The sequence below is a fragment of the Balaenoptera musculus genome, chromosome 18, assembly GCF_009873245.2.
Source record: "Balaenoptera musculus isolate JJ_BM4_2016_0621 chromosome 18, mBalMus1.pri.v3, whole genome shotgun sequence".
Taxonomy (NCBI): domain Eukaryota; kingdom Metazoa; phylum Chordata; class Mammalia; order Artiodactyla; family Balaenopteridae; genus Balaenoptera; species Balaenoptera musculus.
This window is the reverse complement of record NC_045802.1, coordinates 70,898,216-70,915,140: the sequence shown is the minus strand read 5'-3', so window position 1 is coordinate 70,915,140 and position 16,925 is coordinate 70,898,216.

Below are 16,925 nucleotides of genomic sequence, written 5' to 3'. Positions count from 1 at the left end.
TTTTAAAACCTACTTTTAAAGGAAACTAAGAGGGTAGATTTTGACATCTTGAATGAGACATATTAATAGTTCCTTAAAATCCAGGAAGCAATGTAAAAGAATCTTTTATCCTCAGAAACAGATTTGCTTTATCTTCTGAATAACATCTATCAAAAGTTCTACACCTGGGACTTCAGAATTTCTCTCTCTCTCTCACACAGAGAGCACTTTAAATTCATTATAAAATATGATCCTTCCCGTAATTCTGAGAGAGAATTACTCATTTCATCTCTTGATCTGGCCTGCTAACTCTAGTACTGTGGTAGGCAAAAAAAAGCTAGAGTGTTGTCTTTCCTGTGTCACAAGAGGGATTTGAAGATCTAATAAATTTAAAAATTTCATACAGAGACGTAGGAAGTAAGAAGTATGAGGGATTTTCCAGTCAGTAACATCAGAGTACTTTTTGTTTAAATAATATTCAAGGGCCATGTATTAATCATGGAAACCTCATGCGGGTGTACAGGAAGATGTTGTATATAGAACTGCTGGCTGTGGATCAAGGCAATCTTTGCTTGTTTTGATTATTCATTGTTTTGTAACGAAATATTTTAAAAAAGCAAACATCTTTTTTAGGGATATACTTTCTGACCTCACAAATGGTTCAGACAGGTGGTTTTCAAAGTGTGGTCCGTGAATCGGCAGCATCAGCATCACCTGGGAGCTTGTTAGAGATGCAAATACTCGGGTCTTGCGCCAGACCTACTGAATCAGAAGCTCAGGGGGTGGGGCTCAGCCATCTGAAGTTTAAGAAGCTCTCAGCTCCATCAGAATGGAGGCTTAGTTAAACTAAATCAAGTGTTCTCAACAGGAGTGATTTTTACCCTCCACCTGGTCCTGGAGGGATTTAGCGATGTCTGGAGACATTTTTGGTTGTCGCAACTTGGGGGAAGAGTGTTACTGCCATCTAGTGGTTAGAGGTCAGGGATGCGGCTCAACATCTTACAACGCATGGGACAGCCCCCATCCCCAGCAAACAGCACCCCAGAACTCACCAGCCCCAGATGTCCATTGTGTCAAGGTTGAGAAATTCTGCACTAAATCCTTTAGGAGGAATTTCCGGAATGTAGGTAAATTGAGTCGACAGAAAGGCAGCATGGATTAGGGAATGAGACAAAGTCTGGAATTCAGGTTCTGCCTCTGCTGATTAAAAGTTGTGTGATTTCATGTAAATCTCTTAATCTGTTTCAGTTGTCTCACTTATAAAATGGGATTAATCCCTGCCTAGTGCATGGATTAGTATGAGGATCAAATGAGATAATGTGTATGAACCCACTTTGTAAACTGTCATGCTAATTAAATTGAGCTGAAGGATTTTTCCAGTGGGAGGAAGACACAGACCAGAGGTAGGTGTAGGATGTTATAAAAGGTTAAACATCTGATTCAGCTGTCTGAAAATAACCAGATTCCTTAATGTAAATCTGATTTGTGTTGGAGTTTTTATTTTTTGGTTTTTTTTTCTTAGTGCTTTTTACATCCTTTCCTGTAACTACTTGAGTTTAGCTTTGTTTTTTTTTGTTTGTTTGTTTGTTTTACTCTCAGTCATAGCATGATAGCGAAATAGCTGGCTCCTGACTTCTCTCTACACTAGGGGTTCTCAAAGTTTAGCCTGTATCTGAATCACCAGGGGATTTTTATTTTGTATTAATAAGAACACTTAACATGAGATCTAATCTCAACAAAATTTTAAGTGCACAATTCAATACATTGTTGACTATAGGTTGTACAATGTTGTACAACAGATCTCTAGAGCTTACACGTTTTGCTTAACTGAAAATTTATGCCTATTTATTAGTAATTCACCATTTTCCCCTCTCCCACCAAACCCCTGGAAACCACCATTCTGTTCTCTGCTTCTTTGACTTTGGTTACTTTAGATACCTCATGTAAGTGGAATCATTCAGTATTTGTCCTGTGACTGGCTTATTTCACTTAGCATTATGCCCTCAAGGTTGATTCATGGTGTTACATATTGTGAGATTTCCTTCTATTTAAAGACTAAATAGTATTCCATTGTATGTATATGCCACATTTTCTTTATCCATTCATCTGTCCATGGGCATTTAGGTTGTTTCCACATCTCAGCTGTTGTGCATAATACTGCAATGAACGTGGGAGTGCTGATAACTTTTCGAGATCCTGATTCCACTGTTTCTGGGTATATACCCAGATGTGGGATTGCTGGATCATATGGTAGCTGTACTTTTAACTTTTTGAGTGAACTCCACACTGTTTTCCATAGTGGCTGCACCATTTTATATTCCCACTGTTAGTGCACAAGGGTTCCAATTTCTCCACATCCTCACCAGCACTCACTGTGTTTGTCAGAAGGCTCTTGTTACCGTGCAGATTGCTGGGCTTAATCCCCAGGGTTTCTCACTCAGTGGGGCTGGGAGGGGTCCAAGAAGTTACCTTTTTTTTTTTTTAAACAGGGTCCTAGATGATGCTAATGTTATTGGCCTGGGGAACACATTTTTGAGAACTTACCTTATTGCTAACTGGACAGTGGTAGAATTGCTGATATCTAATTGTCACTGGCAAGCTTCGGCTTCAAGCTTCTTTGTGAAGCCTCTTTTGACGTAAGGAATAGCTTTTATTTTCCTGGCAAGTGATGCCATTCCCCCTTATTAATTCCTTGCCTGAAAAGGCCCATTTATTTCTCTTTCCTCTTCCCAATGATGTTAGCAATTTTAGCAATCTAGTATTGATAATAGCTTTGGCATATTCTCAGTTAATTGAGGCCGCTCTGCTTTAGCAATCACAGTTAATGATAGAGGACTCAGACTTGGCCTGAAGACAGGATGTCCTAATGTATCTTAGATAAGTAGTTTTGTTATTCAGTGTTCGTCTTTAATGCAGGAATTATTGTACTATCAAAAAAGCAAATACACAAAAATGAAGGGACATGTCTGACTTGAAGGCTTTGTGTTTGAAATGTTTTTCACAGTGTGGCTCACAGGCTATTTGCCTCAGAGTAAATTGAGATATTTGCTTAAAAGGCAGTTTCATAGGCCCCATTCCAGAAGCAAGGGCACTCAAATGTTATTTGCTGTAGAAGGACCGTGAGAAGGGGCCATGCAGGGCTCTGGACAGGGTGACATCAGCAAAATGGCACAATAGGTGCTTCCTACCATTGGCCCCTCAAAGAACACTGATGAACCTACGCTAACACGTGATTATCCCCCGAAAGTCCATAGTTTACATTGGGGTTCACTCTTGGTGTTGTACCTTCTATGGATTCGGACAAATGTGTAACGAATGACCTGTACCCATCCTTATAGAATCATACAGAACATTTTCACCGCCCTAAAAATCCTCGGTGTGGGTTTCATTTCTTTTCTCCCCACTGTGCTGTGTAGTTTATGACATAACAAAAACTTGTTGAATAAATATCTGCACTGTATTAAGGTACATTTTTCACTTGATTGTCTCCTAAATCATTGAGTGTTTCACATTGAGAAGAATCTTGGAGATTATCTACCTTCCTTTGTTTCTGTTGTAGTTGAGGATACTGAGGTCCTAAATGGTTAGGATGCTTGTTCAAGGTCCCACACCTAAAACTTCTGTTTTAAGGAAGGTGTTTTTCCACTATTAAAGGCATTAACAATTGTTTTGCTAATCTATTACTTCTTCTCCTTGTTTCCTAGCCACATCAGACTGCTCACTATCGGTCCCCAAATAAAACAAATGTTTTTACACCTCTGTACCTTTACTGATGCTGTTCCTGCTTCCGAGCATGTCTTTACTTTCTTCTGCTCTGTCTTCAAATCCCATCCCAGTAATGACATCCCGACCTAACCCAATGTATCGCTTACTTTTCCTCTGAGTTCCGGCAGCATTCCAAATATAACTGGTCAAATTGTATGCAAGACATTGTCTCCTCTCATTGCCTACTAACTGATGATTGCTAGTGATAAGCTGAGGTCTCGAAGGAGACAGATACACAAACAACACGGGACCCTAACATTTATTCTGAATCCTTCTTATGTAGAACCAGGACCAACAAATTTGCCCAAAGAAAGTAGATTCTCCCTTTGCATTGATTTGTAGCACATTCAGGCCAAGGGACCTTTCTAGTCTTCCAGGCATAGTGTTTTATACTGAATTCTGCCCAACTAAAGCCTCCTGTTTGTTTCCGATTTCTGGGCTCAGAAAGATCCCCTTTCTCAAAATGAATGACTTCCTGTTTCCTGTGAAATTTTACCTTTTACGTACTGTTCATCTTTCTGCCCCCATGGTATAACAAGATCTTGCCAATTCAATAATCAAAGCACATAAGAACCACACATATAAGGAGCTGGTTACAAGCTACCCTCCCATCAACTAGTAGGTACTCAGTAAATATCGATCGAATAAATAGATCAGGGAATAAAGGAAAATAACCTATAATTTCCCATGGTAGTGAAATGAAAACATCTTTTCCTCTAGGCATCAAGGCCCATTCAATATTATTTTAATACCTGAGGTGAGGTAAAAGCTTACCCTTCTCAAATGAAGTACAAAACTAACAATATTTATTTATAATAGCAATTAAGTTTTCAACGTCTTCCCAATCAGCTGCTTGGTCTCTAGTCACGACCTACATCAACCCAGGTTGCATATATTTCCTTACTCTTATACTTAAATTTCCTTATAATGTAAGCAATATATACTTAATATGTTCTATATTTCCTTATTCTTGCACTTAAATGAATGCAGACATAGGCATATTATGCATTTTTGTGTTAAAAATCAGGTTCTTAAAAAAAAAAAAAATCAGGTTCTTGTCAGTTGGAGAAAATAGTGTACTAGGGTCTAGGGTCACCTCACCTTTAGTGAATGAGCTTCTTATGGTCCCTTGAGAATCCGGAGTGAAGTTTCCATTGATCACATTTCCTACTGAGTCGTCTATCATATTAATCAATGATTTTTAAAGAGTAGGTCTTGGTCTGGATTAATAGAAGACACGTAGCTATCAGGACTAGTGTGAACTTTTTTTTTTAATTAATTAATGTATTTATTTTTGGCTGCGTTGTGTCTTTGCCGCTGCACTCGGGCTCTCTCTAGTTGCGTCGATGGGGGGGCTACTCTTTCTTGCGGTGCACAGGCTTCTTACAGCGGTGGCCTCTCCCATTGCAGAGCACGGGCTCTCGGCGCGGGGGCCTCAGTAGTTGCAGCACGTGGGCTCAGTAGTTGTGGCTCGTGGGCTTCAGAGCACAGGCTCAGCAGTTGTGGCGCACGGGCCTAGCTACTCTGCGGCGTGTGGGATCTTCCCGGACCAGGGCTCAAACCGATGTTCCCTGAATTGGCAGGCGACTCCCAACCACTGCGCCACCAGGAAAGTCCCAGGACTAGTGTGAACTTTTAAACCTCGCTAGAGTGGAGTGTATAGTCCATAAAGTCTTCCTCTGTTCTAATATTAATGTGTATGGAAAACTCTCAAGCAAACCTTAATTAATTTATTGATGCCAGGCAATTATTTTCAAAAAATCTGTTTGCAGGGCTGAGATAACTCTCTCTTCAATCATTGACTCATCTATCCAGCCAAATACTTATTGAACTCCTATAACTTACAAATTGCTGAGCTTGATGAGGAGACTATAACAACCAAAATAGCAACTGATCAAGGCCCTGCAGGGTACCTGCATGTACTACGCTGAGTGTCTTATGTGACTTTCATTTACTCATCATAAAGAATTGTATATTCTTAATTCTGCTCAACCAGCTTGAGAAATTAAAGAGTCTATGATCTACGTGCTGTTTGTAAATAGTTTTAAAATCAAATCACATATTTGATGCTCATTTCAACAAAAGGATGGACACATTCCTAAGGACCTTGGATGTATGAGGAAGGAAAGGATGTGTATAATGATCAGAGAGGTGTTATATAATCTGGTTAATAAGTCACACAGCTACAAACACGCTGATGTTATAGGGCACCTTAAAGTGTTATATGTACAATTACTGGAAGAATTCAAAGGAAGAAATATGCATCCAGGATTAGGCAATTCGATTGGCTGTCCTCCCTGATTTTGAAAGGCTGGTCCTGAAATTGTAATGCTATAATGTGGTTAAGGCTTTGTTTCAGTAATATGAGTAAAACATGAAAAAGCCTAACTCTTATTTTTAGTCTGGGTCTTAGAAGCATATTTTTTTATCCATTGGCCTACCAGGCTTGCTTTAGCATCAAACAGAAGCTGAAGACCAGAAAGAGTCCAGGTGGCAAGTGTTTGCTTCTAACTTACAGGGGAAAAAGCAACAAGAAAAGAATTTCATTTCCCTGCAAAAACATGGAGCAGCTGCTCTGTGCAGGAAAAAGCACTGGCTTCTGTAGACCATTATACACAGTGCGCATTGTGTACAAGGCTGAAGTTCTGGAACCTTATAGTGTGTGTGTGTGTGTGTGTGTGTGTGTGCGTGTGTCTTCAATCAGCCTCCTTGCTGAATGAGTCACCATGGAGTTGTCATGGGGGAAAGACAGAAAGATGAAGCAGATAAAGCAGCTCCTTGAAGAACCTGTATTTCCACCCACAAGCATGCCAGATATGGTGATCTTCCTTTCTCGAAGCTTCTTCTTCTTGGAAGGAATTCTTGCTATTCTGCAGCAGCACATGGCACTAAGGTAAAGGTCGGGTTTTGAAGAGAGTTTTGAGCCTGGACAGTCCATATTTTTGTGGGAGATAACGGGATGTTTTTGACAAAGTGAACAAACGAAAAAATGGTTCCTTGCCCCTAAAATTAGACAAATGTCACGGTCAAGCAAAGGGTGGAAAACTAGTGACCATCTTGAAGTCATTTTTGCTAAAGTAAGCAAACTGAATTTTAAAAAAGGTTTTATATTCTCATTTCATGGTAATTTGATATATTATGCTCCATGAAAAGAAGTTTCCTCAAATCTTAATATATTCTAAATTTGCTCATTATGAAAATGTTCTTCTCTTTGTTTACTGGTTTTTATTATATTATTACATTATCCATCAGAGATCAGTGAAACCCTGCTAGTTAGATAATAAAGTTTAAATCATTTTTATTTCCTGTAATTTTAATTTTGTAATAAAGTATTATATAATGTGATTCCTTTTGCAAAATAGTCTCAAACTATTCTGTTGCAGAAGATAAATATATATTATATTATACTATGTGAAATAATATATAGTAAATATCCATATATTTAAAGATCTGTGTAGCTCCTGGATATTTGCAGCTACACGATTGTTAACCGGAGGTCCATGGAGCACCTGCAATTTGGGGCACAACTGGCTTATTTTCCTGAAAATTTGATCCAGAGCTTTCATCACCTCCCTCAAAGGATCTGGGATGCAAAAAAGATTATTAATTACTATATTAAATAAATATTTAATACAGCTTATATGGTCTTTACACTGACAGAGCATATTTAAATGCCTTGAGACCTCCCAGACAATGCCAGCAGGAATTACTATAATTAAGAAAAATGTGTTTTTCCTGCTAAAAAAACAACGTGTCTTTCCCTAAAATCTGTGTTGTAATAAACACTTATACAATGAAAAAAGTCTTGTTGGACGTTTTCATCCTTTGTCTTCTGGCAGTTTTGGTACCTCTGTGTATTCATGGTGTGTGGTTGATATTTTATCAGGACTTGGAGTTTCATAGCTCAAGATTTCCTCTAAAACTGACTGGGTTTGCATCCACACATTTCATATCTTTGACTGCACAATTTCCTGGTAGATTCCTTGTTGTTTAACTGTATTAAATAATACAGTGATAGAGCTCTGAAAAATTTGTCAGAGTGTATATGCAATTTATCTGGTTCTGTCATTCACATTGCCAGGAATGGAAGACTGGCAATTTTTTCCTCAAAATAGATTTTCTTAATACATAAACTATAGAAGTGATTTTTCTGAAAAGAATTTTTTTCCCTGAGCTTTTTAGTAGAGTAGATATTTGTAGAACATACTGATCATTTCTAACATTTAAAAACAGTCATAGGGAAGTAAAATTTCTCCATTTCAAAACATTGAAAATCTCAGACATTTACTTGCTCAAAATTCTAATTCCTAGTGTATTGTTGGGTGCTGTATTAGGCACCGTACGCTAGACTAGAGAAAATTAAAGGCATCATAGTCCAAATTATTTATTTTATACATGAAGAAACTTCAACTATTCTGGATGGCTCCTATGTTAGCTAAGGGAATCAGAAACCACCCGTTTTGGTTCTCTTTTAACTGGCTCCCAGGCTCCGATAGATCTGAAGACTCCCTCCCAGGCACTTATGGAACAAGGGAAAAAGATCCGACTGTCCTGTTGGTGGATAACAGCGGAAGCGGCACCACCCAGGCCATCCCGTCTTTTTCCGATCCTTCGTCATAAAGCAGGACACTCTCATTTGCCAGGCCAGCTTCCCCTCTTCGGGGTCCTATAGCCCCTCAGGTGGCTGTGATGAACCTAGACCCACAGCTCCTCCACCCCGCCCCCACCGTGACTCAAGCAGAACCAACGTCAGAGACTTCAAAGGCTTAAACTACTGTTGTTTTTGAGTTGAGGGTACTGATTATTAGAGCTCCTAAATTCAAGCTCAATGAAAGAACGTCAAAACTTATGCATATGTAATCAGAGATGTTAGGAAGCTTATTCTGGAAAACACTGAGGCTTATTAAATGTGTACCGCACCTCTTTTCACACTAAAAGTTTGACAACTGTCTCACAAGATGAAATATAAAGTTATCCACCATGAGAAGGAAGGCAGCCTCGCAGATAAGAAATAGCAACAGTTTTGGAGTCGTTCAGGAATGGATTGAATCCACTTAGGGATTGTTTCGTCCTTGGTCAAATTGCTTAATCTACCTGAACCTCAGTTTTTTCATCTGTTAAACAAGAAAATGTGGGGATGAGTAGCATTTACATCAAATGGCTCTTGTGAGTGTCATATTATTACATGATATTTAGAAGATATACAGCTCATGGTAGGCACTCAATAAACAGTCATCAGAGCTCATCCCATGTACCCAACAGTCACGGTTCTTTGTAGGGTAAGGAAAAAAGTCTTTTAAAAATGTGTTTATGTGTCATAAATTAATATCAAAACTGGAAAGGCAGAGCAGACTACTGGACTGGTACTTTAATAGTATTCAAGAAGATCATTACAAGTAACACATAAAATGGACATCCTTAAAAATATACACTACTATATATAAAATAGATAACTAATAAGGACCTACTGTATAGCACAGGGAACTCTACTCAATACTCTGTAATGACCTATATGGGAAAAGAGTCTAAAAAAGAGTGGATATATGTATATGTATAACTGATTCACTTTGCTGTTCACCTGAAACTAATACAACATTATACTCCAATAAAAATTTTTTAAAAATCTTTGTAGCTTCTTTAGATTACGTTTGATTTTCTGTCTTGCTTAGAGCCAATAATAGTAATAGCAGCAGTAAAACATAACTCATTTTGGGGGGTAGCTAATATAAATGTCATTCTACAAATTCTGAAAGTCAGATGCAAACAAAATGAGTTTTTATAACTACAGCTCAACCTGTAAATAAGAACATTTGCAGAAACATCATTGTAAGTATTTTTTTTTTAAAAACAAGCTAAACACACTATGAAAGTAAAATTGCATAAATATATGCCTAGGAAACAAAAGTAGTAGCTCGTGGTGTTCTTAAAGCCTGGTAAAATGCTTTCAGTAAATTGTGTTATATTTGCTTTATAATAGAACTCAGAGCAAGTTAAACTAGTTATGTGACTAATGACATAAACAATTGACATTATTCTGTCTGAATTCTGTCTAATTATGCCTAATTGACATATTATGTGATTTTTTTATCAGCAAGAAGAAATTAGTAGGAACTGTTGTGATTTACTAAAAATACGAGCTCTGTTTGGTCTTTCCACCTTGTTCCACTTTTCTCTCCTCCCTCCCTCTTTCCCCTCCTCTTCCTCTTATTTTCCCTCCTCTTTCTTCCTCTTTCCCTCCTCCCTCTCCCCCTCCTTCTTCTCCCACCTCCTCTTCTTCCTCCTTTTTCTCATCATCAGTATCCTAATAATCCAATATTATTCGAGAAAGGTTGTTTCATGCAATTAAGTATGTACCTGGATTCCATCTTTCTAAAATGCAGCAATCCTAGTTAATTCCAATACAAGGCTCAGTAGGTATTGAGTAAACACTAGTTAATGACTGATAAGAATACAAATAGAATCTTAACTTTTTTTAAATTTAAATTTTAATTTTTTATTGAAGTATAGTTGATTTACAATGTTGTGTTAGTTTCAGGTGTACAGCAAAGTGATTCAGTTTCTTTTATACATTTCTTTTATATATTCTTTTTCATATTCTTTTCCATTATGGTTTGAATATAGTTCCCTGTGCTATACAGTAGGTCCTTGTTGTTTATCTATTTTATATGTAGCAGTTTGTATCTGCTAATCCCAAACGCCTCATTTATCCCCACCCCGCTCGTTCCCCTGTAGAAACTGTAAGTTTTCTATGTCTGTGAGTCTGTTTCTGTTTTGTAAATAAGTCAGTTTGTATCATATTTTAGATTCCCCGTATAAGTGATATCATGTGATATTTGTCCTTCTCTGTCTGATTTACTTCACTTACTATGATAATCTCTAGGTCCATCCATGTTCCTTCAAATGGCCTTCTTTCACTCTTTTTTTTTATGGCTGAGTAGTGAGAACCTTAGCTTTGATGGATAATATACTTATTTTCCTTTTCAGTGGACGTTTAACTACATTGCCTCGGCAGTGACAAGTGCAGTTGCACTGAACTCACTCAGAAGAGCTCTGTGCTTGGGGTGTAATGCTCGGTAATTGCCGTCTTGAAATTCTTAATACTTTTATCTTTGAACCTGTGTTCTGAAGGGGGCACGTGCTGGGGGCTTCGAGACTGGCTCCCTCGTGGTTCTGCCTGTCTCACCTCCTTCCCCCTTCCTGGGATGGGTTCTTGGCTACCTGGTGCCTGGGCCGCCCCTGCCCACTCTCAGTCGAGGCAGCAACTGACAGGACGGCTTGGTTGGGAGGAAGCCCCCGTTTTGCCATCGCCTTCTCCCTGGCTGGGGGCCTGGATGTGGGCACCTGGATGGACAGCGTCCGCACGCGCCTGAGGACTCTGGCAGGGGAGCAGCCCTGGGTGCTCTGGTCCATCCCCTTCCAGGTACCGCCCACTGCCCACGTGGGTACTGAGTGTGTCCTGGGAGGGGGCTGCAGTCCCTGAGGGTCGGTGGTCGGCTGTGGGTGGGGGCAGAGGACCTGGTGGGAAGGGAAGACTGATTGCCCCATTCAGCTGGGACTCTGCGTTTTCAATGTGCATTGGACCTGGCAGATTACGTAGCTGGCCCTGGCTTTAGTGTCATTATTAGTGTACTACTTACTGAGTATTCTGGTTATACAGAGACATCTCTGGATTAAACCATAGAGAAACTAAGCGTTTCTTTCCAAATCCAGCTAAGCATTCAGTAATAGATGCTGTTTGTCTAAATATTGATTCCTAATATTAAGAGACTACCCTGGAAGAGTTTAATTTTCTTTTAAGTTTGACTACCTTCATTTCATATCAATTCTAAATACTATTTAACCTTGACTAGCAATATTTTTGTGCACCCAAAGTATCTGAGTATCTTTACAAAGCATTGTTAAATTGAAAAGTACTTGGGGCCAGGTGACACTGATTAGAGAAGAGGGGATTAAAAAAAAAGAAAAAAGAAAGAAAAGAAGAAAGAGGAGACGGAAGTGAAAATGGCTTAGAAATCGAGGAATGAGGAATGACATCGGAAAGATGGCGGCATAGGAGGCTCTAGCCCTCGGGTCCCCAAGGAAACAGGAAACCTGCTGGGTAGTCGGGCACCAGGTCGGGGGAGAAGCAGGTGGAGAGAGTCTGGAGGTAATACAGCTCATAACAACCAGATCTACTGAGGGCTTACCACATGTCTGGCACTGTCTAGATACACAACATGTGAGAATCCATTTAATGCTCATGAGAACTATGAAGGAGAAGCCATTATGATTCCAATATTGTGGTAAAGGGAGCGGAGGCTCAGAGAGATTAAATGACGTGTTCTAGGCTACACAGCAAGGAGGCGGCAGAACAAGAATCTAATCCAGGCACTTGGGTCTGGAGACCAGGCTTCTAATCATTATTCCATAGACGAGTTCTGTTTGGAGTCTGGGTTTGGAGTTTGAGATTGCATTTGGGCTGCCCATTTAGGAGTAGTGAAATTACAGAGATCAGTTTCAGTAGTAATAGCAACATTTTAGTTTTTATTTCACTTATTGACAGAAAAATAACTGGAGGATTCAGGGGGAAAAAGCATGAAATGAAAATACCAAAGAACTTTTGGTCTGATAGTATCTTACATTTGTACATAACATTCTGTACTTTGCAAAGTGTTTTCAGGGGTACTATCTCATTTATTTTGCAAGATGACTTGGCAAGACAAGTATTATTGTCCCCACTTTACACAGATGAGGAAATTGAAGCTTGGAGAGATTGTGATCTCCAAGCCCAGATAGCTTATAAAATGGAGATTGAAGTCTTCAGAATTCTTTCCACTAAGGATTAATTAGTAGGGGGAAAATTGTGAAGAGTGAAATATTTTCTAATCTCCATTGAAACAGTTCATTACAGATCATTTTCTTCTCACTGAAATCACTTTCAAGTGGCTGCTGTGTCATGTGTACTTTATTAATTGAAATTGTATCAGCCAAAATAGTGAAAAATTACAATATATGAGAAGGAAGCTTGTGGATACTAGATAGGATTTAATCCAATTGATTCATCAGAAAAGCCATCTGGATATTGGTGTCCATTATTTTACTTCTTTTCTGGGCAGCTCTTGCTAGATTCACTTTAAACAATGGTCTCTCAGTATATTTTGTTCTTGAGTCAACATTTAAGAAACAGTATTTGGGATTGGGCCTTGCCTTTGAATTTTAAAGAGGGAGTAAGGGGGAAGCAAACAGGCTGACTCATTTTCCAGAATTATACACATTGAAGAGAGCAGCACAAAGGAGTGTACATCCTGACATCCGCAGTGAGCAATGAAGGAAAGGATTCTTGGCATATATCAGCTAACACAATCACTCTCACTTTCACTGGCTAGAGGCTGGCTCTTTTTGTTCTCTGTTTCTGCCGAGGTTATATTTTCGTAGCCCTTAGACTCTCAACAGGCATGTCAAAAAACAATATTAAGAGATTGAAATTTAGTATTTGTTTTCCCCAGAGCTCTATGAAGTAGGATAGGATTAGGCGATGCTGCAGAATTGAAGATGACAAGGTGGTGAAGTTAATATGTTTTCTCTCTGTCAACATGAAGCTGAACTAGCCTCCCTGAATCAGATTTATAAAATGGTGACGTCCAGAGGATCTTCGAGAGCTGATGAAGACATTAATCAACGAATGAATGGATGTCCTGTGCTCTGTGTGGAGCTGGGATGACAGCGGGAAGCGAGAGAGACGCAGCCCTTGTCCGCAGGAAGTTTCCAACTTAATGGGAAAGATACACAGTTAAACAAGGAAGTGCCCGTTGAGAATGCCAACCACTGGTCATCTCGCCCTCTCATTATCCCATCAGGTGACTGGACAGCCCTCAATGTATAAGGTCCTGGAATATGACCTTAAGTTAAAGCTCAGTACTGTGTGCCTTGACATGTGGGGACAACTGGGAGGACCTTGAGTGGCAGAACTGCAAGTTTCCCTGCTCTGCTCGCCTGGATGGGGTCCCCCAGCCAAACAACTTCACTCCTTGCGGGAGCCAGGCCCAGGGCTTGTTCATCCCTGAGGAGCAGGTTTCTGACAGCCCCCAGAATTATTCAAACGAGCCAATCTCATCCTTGCCCTGGAACCAGGGGTCACCCACCCTCCTGTTACTACAGAACCTGCCTCTCCCAGCCTCTGACTGGTCACCCTGTTCCAGAGCGCACCCCCAGGGTGGCCCTGCATGGCACGGTGTCCTTTTCTTTCGGGCTGGGAGTATATGTGACTAATAAACTACTGCCACTGCCATCTGTCCAGTGTGGGTGTTGCAGGTTGGCTTGAAATCGTTGGGTGAGATTCCCTCCCTCACCTATGGAGTAAAGAGGAGTAAGTCAGAAAGAGAAAAACAAATACAGTATGCTAACACATATATATGGAATCTAAGAAAAAAAAAAAAAAGGTCATGAAGAACCTAGGGGTAAGACGGGAATAAAGATGCAGACCTACTAGAGAATGGACTTGAGGATATGGGGAGGGGGAAGGGTAAGCTGGGACAAAGTGAGAGAGTGGCATGGACATATATACACTACCAAATGTAAAATAGATAGCTAGTGGGAAGCAGCCGCATAGCACAGGGAGATCAGCTCAGTGCTTTGTGACCACCTGGAGGAGTGGGATGGGGAGGGTGGGAGGGGGGGAGATGCGAGAGGGAAGAGATATGGGAACATAGGTATATGTATAACTGATTCACTTTGTTATAAAGCAGAAACTAACACACCACTGTAAAGCAATTATACTCCAATAAAGATGTTAAAAAAATAAAATAAAATAAAATACACTATTTCAAAATTAAAAAAAAAAAGAGGAGGCAATCAAAACAAAGGTACTTAGACATTGAGTTAAAATTTGGTTTCCTCTTATATCCACTTACTGCAGGGAGCTGAGCTGTGAAATGGTTGATATGAATGTCGACTACTCTTTTTTTTTTTTAAGATATGTTGCAACGTTAATGGTTTTTTGTGTTTTTTTAAAATTCTATTTTTATTTTATATTGGAGTATAGTTGATTAACAATGTTGTGTTAGTTTCAGGTGCATAGCAGAGTGATTCAGTTCTACATATACATGTATCTATTCTTTTCCAAATTCTTTCCCCATTTAGGCTATTACAGAGTATTGAGCAGAGCTCCCTGTGCTATACAGTAGGTCCTTGTTGGTCATCCATTTTAAATATAGCCGTGTGGACATGTCGACTACTCTTTGAAGCAGCTGAACAGCAAACACAGAACAATGGAAACTAAATGCTGCTGTATACCTTCCCTCAAAACCTTATCTTCATGGACGTGGAGATGGCTCAACAAGAATGAAACTTCTTCGTCGATTCGTGTTATTAGTCTGAGCTACAAACTGATAGAAGACTTTGTAGATGTTAAAGAGGCAGAGATTGAAATTTCATATTGTTCAGTTCGAATGTTTGGCTTACTTGGGAGGTTCAACTTTTCATCTGTCAATTTTCAATTGTCACCTTGATTTAATAAGCCTTGCAGGGCTTCCCTGGTGGCGCAGTGGTTGAGAATCTGCCTGCCAATGCAGGGGACACGGGTTCGAGCCCTGGTCTGGGAAGATCCCACATGCCGCGGAGCAACTAGGCCCGTGAGCCACAACTACTGAGCCTGCGCGTCTGGAGCCTGTGCTCCGCAACAAGAGAGGCCGCGATAGTGAGAGGCCTGCGCACCGCGATGAAGAGTGGCCCCCACTTGCCACAACTAGAGAAAGCCCTCGCACAGAAACGAAGACCCAACACAGCCAAAATTAAATAAATAAATAAATGAAATTTTTTAAAAAAGAACACTTTCTAAAAAAAAAAAAAATAAGCCTTGGAGAAAATTATTCATCTTTGTGTGAGAAGTCTACCGAGGATGGTTGACACACACTTATAAAGCACGTCAGTATAAACACGAGTTGGTTCATGCATGCAGCAACACTACAACTTGTTTTCTTGAAGCAACAATTCTCTGACTCAGGACGGACTCATCACTTATCATCTCATCTTAATTAACTTATATTTTCATTTCAGTTAAAAGCACACAAATCACAGTCTGGCAACCCTGGGAATGGATGTGTCTCAAGTCAGATGCTTGCAGTGTTGGTTTGGCCACGTGCCATGGCACCCATGACAATGGTGATGTGAAATTAACCAGGACAATTTTTACTGCACTGCACAAAGAAGAACTGGAATAAAAATATGGAATCGTATGAAAAAGGAACCGAAACAGCCACACTGTGTCACTGAATAGAGTTGGAAATGGTGAATCATAAATTTTAACCCCATGGTTACCCTAGTACAGTAAGTGGTGACAAGGATTATTATTGAGATATCACCAAGATGACCCAGTGATCTCCATCTCACTTTTTGAGGCCAGGCAGTATGAAATTCTACTTGGAGAGATTAACTTTCTACCCTCTCTTGGCATGTTTAATTTTGGGGGTATTAGATGGCTATTTTTTTTTTTGCCTTAAAAAAATTATTTTATTGAAGTATAGTTGATTTACAATGTTGTGTTAATTTCTACTGTACAGCAAAGTGATTCAGTTATACATATACATACATTCTTTTTCATATTCTTTTCCATTATGGCTTATCACAGGATATTGAATATTGTTCCCTAGATGGCTATTTTATTAAAGGAGTCAATGGTGATAAGAAAGGAAAGGGAAATCTCAAAGGGAAAAACAGGATGATGGTGAGAGCAAGGAAGCTCTAATATCAAATTTTACCCAGTTTAACAGTATGGAGACATCCCAGATGAGAAAATGGAAAGAAAGAAGGCGTTTTGAAATTTGATAGGACATAATAGTCATAGTCACCACATACAGAGTCTGCTGAGGGACAGGTATACTAGATACTTATATATACCAGAGCAGTAGGGTTCTTGAACTTAACTGCACAGTGGAATCACTGGGGGAGCTTAACAAAGAATACTGATACCTGGGTGTCCCCCAGAGATTCTGATTTTATTGGTCTAGGATGAGGCTTGAGCATCTGGGTTTTTAAAAGCTTCCCAGGTGATGCTAAATTACAATGAAGTTTGAGAACCACTCAATTCAGTTCTCCCCACACCTTAGAGGGCAGATATTATAATCCAAATTTATATAGTGGCACAAGTAATATTGAGAAGATAAATAAATTATCCAAAGTCATGCAGCCAGTAAGTGTCAAAGCAA